Below are 7,521 nucleotides of genomic sequence, written 5' to 3' on the forward strand. Positions count from 1 at the left end.
TTCATATTGTCATTTATAATAGCCATAAAGCCACTCTAGTCTTTTTTGTTGTTGTTTTAATACAGTATTTTACTATGTAGTTTTTGTTCCTCTGTGTGTGTGTTTTTTAAACAAGTCTTAATGTGGGGGGGGGGGGAGGGTGGAATATAATGCTTGGATATTTAGTGGATGCATTTAATAAATAAATATATAGCAGAGTTCAGTGTATTTGGAAGGTTCATTTTTGGTAGGACACCTTGATTGCCTCCCCATGAGAACATGGAAAGAGTGTTTCAGGGGGAAAAGAAACACTCCTCCTACCTTTTCATCGCAGGATTATTCATATGTTCATCTTCTAAAAAAGTACCCACAAGTCAGGTTTGCTGCCAGCACTGGAGAACCTAACATTAGACTGGGTGGGGGGTGGGAATAAAACATAATTATCATGGAAAACTTTTGGTCACAGTCCAGAAAACTAAGAAAGAAATAACATTTTTCAGTACCCAAATAATTTTATTGGCTAGTTTCTTGAAATATATTTGATGGTATTATAATAAAGTTTAAAAACATGGAGAAATGATGAATGACTCAAGGTCTCACATTCATACAATGTCTACAGTAGCTGACACTGCAAGACTCATGAACTCCTCTAATCTTTTTGTTGCCCCACTTGATCCTTTTCAAGGAGATAGGAGTCTTTATGAAATAACCTGAATTATGCAGGCAAACATCTTCTCCAAGGCCTACAGAGAAAGCCAACAGAAGGAACTTTGTTATTAACTAGCATTACACACTGTAAGAATCTGAACTAGAGTCTTGGGAAAACCAGCAAATGTTTCCTTAGTATCTGGAAAGTGTAGTGGTTGGGGCCAAGACCAAATTTAAATATGATACAATTACACTGAAATTTAATAAGATTGTAGTTAGTATAACTCTCCAATCATGTCTAGAATAATTTTCCACTGACTTCTGTCATATACACACATACACACACACTTTGGTGATTAAAAAAAAACTCTGAGGACTAGAAACAGCTGTGGCCTTCAGGCGGTTTGCCTGACACAACAAAAAGACTTAATTAGGGGAGGATAAATCATAATATGTTACTCTCAACCACCCAAGGAAATCCTTAAGATTGGAAAACTGAGTCAGCTGAAACATCTGGTGCTGATCCAAAAAATCATATGCAATGAAATATATGTAGGTAAGCTAGCAAAATTAATAATGGAAAAATATTTTACATGGAACAATGAAATGTGTCAGATATCATGGATTCTATGTAGGTCACACACTTCTGTCCTCCAAAAGTTGAGAATACAACTTGAACTTCCCAGGCAGTAACTCCAAATACTCAGGCTTCAGTTTTTTCCTGCTAAAAAAATGACAGTTACACACAGGCTGGTTTCCAGCCAAGCTGTTATGAAATCTTAACCTTCCCATTTCTAGGCCTCTTTTTTTCTTTCTGCTACCTTCCCTCTGCTCAGTAACTCTAAATACAGAACTATTCTCTCCCCTGCCCACCCTAGGAACACAGAGTCAGTTAATTATGCAATCTGCCCACTCACTCCAAAACAACCCCAAACAGATCTTCAGATCATCTGTTACAGTTTGAAGGCAGAAAACACAACACTCACAAAATCTGGAATGTAGCACAACTTGAAAGACCTATTCGGGAATCTATGAGCTGGTTCTCCAGCATGTCCACCCTGGTCATTTCATCACCTGTGGCAACAAAGTGTCCTTCAAAAGTAGGAATCTGCTTCTGGGCAATCATTTGAAGGAAATCATTTTCATTTTAAGGCATCACTGAAGAGGAATCAAAAATGTTCATATATCTTGTTTGTCCAAGCCCAGCTTCCTCTTCACATTAGTCCACTGACTTGTATCAAAATTAGAAACTGTAAGTAGAGATATGAATAGTTAATGCAAGTCCACTTGAGCAGATTGGGCAAGATGGAGATGTGGTTGCAACAACAGCAGAGATACGCACACATAGTTTTGGCATCCCTACAGCAGAATGCAGTTGTGGTAACTCTTAACAAAGGTCACTTTCAGTTAAGGCTGACCTGTCAATTCCTGATTCCAGTGCTACCCCGCTCTCTCACTGCTTTGTCTCCTCCCCACCAAAGCCATTCTTTGAGAAAATGCCAAAATCCATTTTTCACCTTTTTTGGGCATGCAGCACTGACCTTTTGTCAGCCCTTCAAGGTAGATAGTCTAGATAGGACACCAATGCTAGTGGTAGGTCTAATTTACTAGTAGGTCAATACTACTTTTACTGTAATGCTATAATAGCAGAATCTTGCAAGTCTGAATGTGCTTCTCCCTCTCTCCCTTTATCTCTGTGTGAACGAGAAAGGGGCTTGTCTGAGATGTTTTCTCACATTACATTCTTGGCCCAGGCTCAGCCCTTTTTCTGACCGTTGTCTTGGCAGCAGCTATTCCTCCTGTCCCTCAAGGTCATTCCCTTTGTCTTCTACATCACCTTTCCCATCAGCCTCAGTCCTTCCTCCCATGTTCCTAGAGAAATCTGAGTCTGGGCCATGGGAACAAAGTGCAGATATGCGATTCCCATCCTGCTGGCAGCTCCCCAAGATCACTCAACAAGTCCTGTAATCCAGTTGAGAGGTGACTCCCCCCACCCACTTTCTTCCTGCTATGCTGCCCATTCTTCATTTTCCCATTCTGGAAGTTGTTGTCCCCCCACCCCAAGTCCTTGCATCCCAACAGTCTGTGTCCTGGCTTCCAGTCTTTCAGGAGGATTTTACTTCTGGTGGAATCAAAATTGCTTGGTTGCAGTATGGTATTAGCAATGATGGAGGGGGTTAAGTAGGATGGGTCTTACTCAGGCTTATGTGAGAGGGCATCTGGAAGCTTGTTCTGTGAGCCTTGAATATTGGAAATATAAAAATCAAAATGGGAGAAAAATTGTACCCACCTGATTTGTTGAGGAGTGAGGGACTGTGCCTTCTGTAGAACTAAATTCTTGTGGTCTGTATGAATTTGTATTGGGCGGGCAGCCTCTTCCAGAAAGTGCCTCCATTGTTGGAAAGCAGTTTTCACTGCCAGCAACTCTTCATTGAAAGTCTCATAGTTCCTTTCTGCTAGAAGAAGCAACCTGAAATAAAAGGCACATGGCAGTAGATCTGTCCCCTGCCTAGAGGGGAATGGCTCCTACTACCACACCTGAAGCCTTGGCAGGTACTATGTATTGATGGGTGGGGTCTGGGTGTCTGAGTACTGGCTGAGAAGTGAAGGTTCTTTTAACTCTTGAAACACCTTTTGCTCTTGAGTAGACCATAAGAATTTATTACCCTTTTTTTAGGAGTGGAGACAGTTGGGCAAAATTAGGAATGAACTTCTGGTAGAAGTTAGCAAAGCCCAGAAAATGTTACACATCTTTCACATGGGGGGCGGGGGTTGCCATGTTAGAATAGATTGTACCTTTGTGTACTCATCTAAAGTGTCTGAAAACATTTCATTCATGAATCTAGAGAAGACAGCCCCGCTATTAACCAAGCTAAAAAGCATCACTGTGTATTCAAACCTGCCATACCTTCTATCAAATGCAGTCAAGTATTCATGTCTTTCATTCATTCTGATCAAATTGTAAGCACTTAAGTCCAATTTTGTAAAAATGCATTTCTCTTGGACGTGGTCCAGGACATCCAAAATAAGGGGTAGAGGATAGTGGTCTGTAATAATCAGATTTTTGTAGTCATGCACAATCTTCATGCTCCACCCAGTTCCTTTCTGAATTCCTGCTGCCCCCTCCCCACAGTTCCTGTCACCTCTCCGCTGCTTCTGTCACACCCCTCCTCCTTTTTAGTGGCAAAAAACGAGTGCAGATGCTGAGGATTTGGAAGGGCGAATAAATCCTTTTTTTATGTTCATATCCAAATATTCCTTCAGGATGGCTAACTCATGAGCAGACATCTCTTCACTAGAATCTTGGCTCCTGGCTTCAGATTGATGGTGCAGTCACAGACTCGATGGGGAGGCAACACAGTTACCTCTTCTTCCCCAAATACATCTGAGTATTTCTCTGGCAAGGTAGTAGTTCCATTGTGCTGTGTCAGACCTGGAGAGGGGGGATGTGCAATGCCTGCAGTTGGTGTTGCCAGATTTAGGGGATGGGAATGAAAGTGTCCCTTGTGTCCAACCTACATCTGGATCATGTAACTGCAGCCATTCAATTCCCAAGACAATGGGCACTTGCTTGCTGCATGTTCTGTAGATTTACAGGTTCTGCATCTCATTGCTGTGTCAGAGATGTGGGAATAGAATGACCTGACCCTGATTCACCAGTTCAGAGAAGGGCTTGCTGAAGAACCGAGAGATAAGCTGGTGAGGCAAGTCACCCCAAATAATTTGGAAGAACTGTTCCAACATTGTGTGATAATAGGTAGCAGGCTGGAAGAGTTGAGGCAGGGAAGAAATGGCAAGGGGAAAAGGTTTTATAGCCTCTCTTCTCATAGAATCATAGGGTTGATTCTAGTCCAACCCCCTGCCCAAGGCAGGATCCTCATACCATCTTGGACAAATGGTTGTCCAATCTTTTCTTGAAAACCTCCAGCAATGGAGCACCCACAACTCTGGGAGGCAAGCTGTTCCACTGCTTAATAGTTCTGTCAGGAACCCAGAACCTCCTTACAATGGCTTACTTAGAATCCAGCGGCCAAGAGATCCCTGTCACCAGGAGAGAAACAAAGAAGAAGGGATCTGGGCCTCTGCTTTTACTGCGGAGCTCTCAGACGTATAGCCAGATAATGCACAATGAAATTTCAAATCTTCTAGTCATTACTGGCACAGTATTTTGCCATTTTCTTCATTTTCTTTCCCTTTTATTATTTCTGAAACATTTTTATTTGTGAAACATTTCCCAATTTGTATACAGTATTGCCTTTATAGATGGGGCACTAAGAATGAGACTAAGTGATTTGACTAACATGAGTCTGCAATACCAGAATTGGTCTGAACAAAACATCAGCCCTTTAACTCCAAGGCCATGTTTGCAAAAAAGAAAAGAAAAAAAATGATCTTACTTTCATAGAATAATGAAAATTCCACTAGTGCTACTGTGCAGCTGCTACACAGATTGTCAATATAATCATGTAACAAGTGAAGAAAGCAGGTAGCATTGGCTATATGGTTGAGTTTATCAGAGCAAGCTGTTAATAATGCCAAGGCAATGGATCACTTGCCCAATAAAGTACATGGAAATCTGAATATCAGTGGCAGAGCTCAGTCTTTGTGTGAACTCAGTCTTGAGTTCATGTCTGAGACCTTCAGTTGAAAAGATTAGGTAGCACATAATCGGGAACCATGGAGAGGCACTGCCAATTACATTAAGCGATATTGGTCTAGGCCAGTACACTTGGAGTCTGACCAATGACTTGCCATCTGCTCTAACCTTGCAACCCAGTCCATTTGAAAGAGGGGTTCGGACCTGCCCTGTCTAGAATTTTCCCATCTCCATTAGCAATAACACCTACAGTAGTGTGTAACAAGTCTACATTTTCTTCAGCTGCCTGGAAGCCTTTGTTCATATGTCATTCAAGTTCTCTTCAACTTGGAAATGTTCTTGAAATTATTAAGCTCATTAGCCTTTTTCTTATCTGTTCATTCCCTCAGGTTAAAAGCTCTTGGTATGCAGGATTTCCCCAGGGAGGCATCATAGCAAGATAGTTAATACATACCTACAACTTCATTTACTTCTCTTTCAAGCTTTCTTTAACAAGCAGTTTAATAGGGCATGGCACAAACTGAGCATCAATAACTAGGAATCCAGGGTTTTGCTTTTATTACCAAGCTTGTTTTCTTATGTAAGGGGGTTATTTTCATAATTCCCTTACATAAGAAAGTACTTTTTTGTGTAGGTATTCATTAGGGCCATTCAGCGCTTTGGATTTGAAGGCAAAAAGGTGTTTTGGAGCATGTTTGTAGCACCTGTCTGTAACTCCTTCAACCAAATGCATCTTTTTTTCCAGGATCATGGACCAGCTGCAGTTTCATGACTCTCAAAAAAGATGCTGCTGCTTTAATGAGATGTAGAGATGTAGATGTTACTATGAAATATCTTTTGCCTTCATATCCAAAGTGCTGCACAACTCTGTTGTGGGTTTTATGACCCTTCTAAATTGTTTTGACTCTGAAATCAGCAATAAATAAGCTTTTGTACAAAGTGATAAGTCTCAGTCTCCCTGCATATATTCTCACATTTCCTAGCTAACAAGATTTTTTAAAATGCAGTTATTATTATTTGGGTGGTCACAGCTTGTGAGGGAAGGATGAACCCATTGTTTAACCCTTCCCAAAGCTGCAATGAAAAGAAAAATCCATCAGGATCAACAAGAGGGGTGTTCTTTAAGTGCTATGCAGAGGGAAAAAAAAAACATGGAGGGGGAAGAACAAGGGAAAACACAATGGAGAGCAAGATTGTAGTAATGGTGTGCATGAATAAGACAGCATGTATGTGTGAAGAGGTTCTGGAGCTAGCAAGTATATACAGGTAATCCCTGGATTAAGAACATCTGGTTTACAGATGACCCATAGTTAAGAATGGAACCTACTGTAGCAAAATTTAAGTTAAATACACAATGGTTTGAGTTAATTACACAATACTACTTATACAGTATACAATAATACTGTTCTGGCTTATATACATATTTGACTTAAGGACAGACCTTGGGAACAGAACTCATTCTTAAACTGGGGACTACCTGAATCTAATTTTCTATATGGAAATGTGACCAGTAGTTGGATCATCATCATCATCAAAAGTCCTGAATACCATGGGTTAAAAAATTTCACTCCAAGATTCATAGCTCTCAATGACCCCCTAAATGGGGGCTAATACAGGTGATGCCTACATCTGTAACAATGTAACTGACCTTTTGCAGGAAATTGGGATTCAGAATTAAAGCACTAGTTATTTACACTCCAAAGATATTGCTACTGCTATTAGTCTAAATAAACTTTGTAGTGTGGAGCTATAAGCAACATCAGATCTTTTGATGGCAAGTATCTTCTTTTGATAGGCACAATGAGGACTTCTCTGGTTGCTTGAGAAGCTTCATCTGTGATGCTGCCAGTCAAAGCTTTTATTCTGCCTAGCTCAACTAGGGAATTTTAAGGGTGGTCCAGAGGTTCAACTTATAATCCTCCCATACTTCCAAACTTTTTTCAGACTTAGATACACACACACATAAACACACACACACACACACACAGAGCCCCACATGGATTAAGGAAAGATAACGTATCTCCCAAATGCCTTTCTTCTATGTGGAAGCACTCCAGAAGTATTAGAAGGCAAAACATCTCCTCCTTTATGTTAACCATCCTCTCCAAGAAAAGACCGACAGATGTGTGAAGGAACTATTAAACTCAAGCTTATTAAAAAGCTAATTTTGGCCTCTACAGATAACTGGTCCCTAGAGGATGAATGTTCCTCCTTCAAAATCCATTCTTGGGGAGAGGTGATCTGACCATCTGCCTGGAAGCCCAATAAGGAGGAGAATTTGTTTCAATCAGAACTAC

The 7,521-nt window shown here is 40.7% G+C and overlaps 1 long non-coding RNA gene across 1 annotated transcript; it reads right to left on the reverse strand.

Annotated features, from left to right (window-relative positions):
- Positions 1 to 515: 515 nt before the first annotated feature.
- Positions 516 to 3,124, reverse strand: LOC112540553 (uncharacterized). Its single transcript, XR_003084637.2, has 4 exons — positions 2,918 to 3,124; positions 1,614 to 1,877; positions 1,221 to 1,351; positions 516 to 722 (listed from the first exon to the last, which is right to left on the reverse strand). It is a non-coding gene; the product is annotated as an uncharacterized LOC112540553 (long non-coding RNA).
- Positions 3,125 to 7,521: the final 4,397 nt, after the last annotated feature.

Source organism: Python bivittatus, unplaced genomic scaffold (genome assembly GCF_059951505.1).
Source record: "Python bivittatus isolate LINGU-HERP-01145 unplaced genomic scaffold, Pbiv_v1 ctg000700_np1212, whole genome shotgun sequence".
Lineage (NCBI taxonomy): Eukaryota > Metazoa > Chordata > Lepidosauria > Squamata > Pythonidae > Python > Python bivittatus.